Source organism: Brassica oleracea, chromosome C7 (assembly GCF_000695525.1).
Source record: "Brassica oleracea var. oleracea cultivar TO1000 chromosome C7, BOL, whole genome shotgun sequence".
NCBI classification, from domain to species: domain Eukaryota; kingdom Viridiplantae; phylum Streptophyta; class Magnoliopsida; order Brassicales; family Brassicaceae; genus Brassica; species Brassica oleracea.
The window spans coordinates 10,005,380-10,005,769 of record NC_027754.1 but is presented as its reverse complement, the minus strand read 5'-3'; positions in this window follow the sequence as shown (position 1 = coordinate 10,005,769).

Genomic DNA, 390 nt, shown 5'->3' with positions numbered 1-390 from the left:
AGCAGTTGATTCGACGAGACGATCGATATGAGGGAGTGGGTAACTGTCCTTTGGGCACGTCTTGTTGAGGTCCATGAAGTCGACGCATATGCGCCATTTGCTGTTTTTCTTTTTGACGACAACCGGGTTAGCCAACCATTCGGGGTATCGGACTTCGGTAATGAAACCCGCGTCGAGGAGCCTGTCGACTTCTTCTTTTACGGCTTTAAATCGTTCTGGACCGAGTCTTCGTCGCTTCTGTCGGATGGGTTTGAACGTCGGGTCAACGTGCAGTTCATGGGAGGTAACTGCGGGGTCGATCCCCTTCATGTCGGAGGTCTTCCAGGAGAACGTCGAGGCGTTGTTTTTGATGAAAGAGTTGATCCTTGAACATATGTCATCGGACAGGTA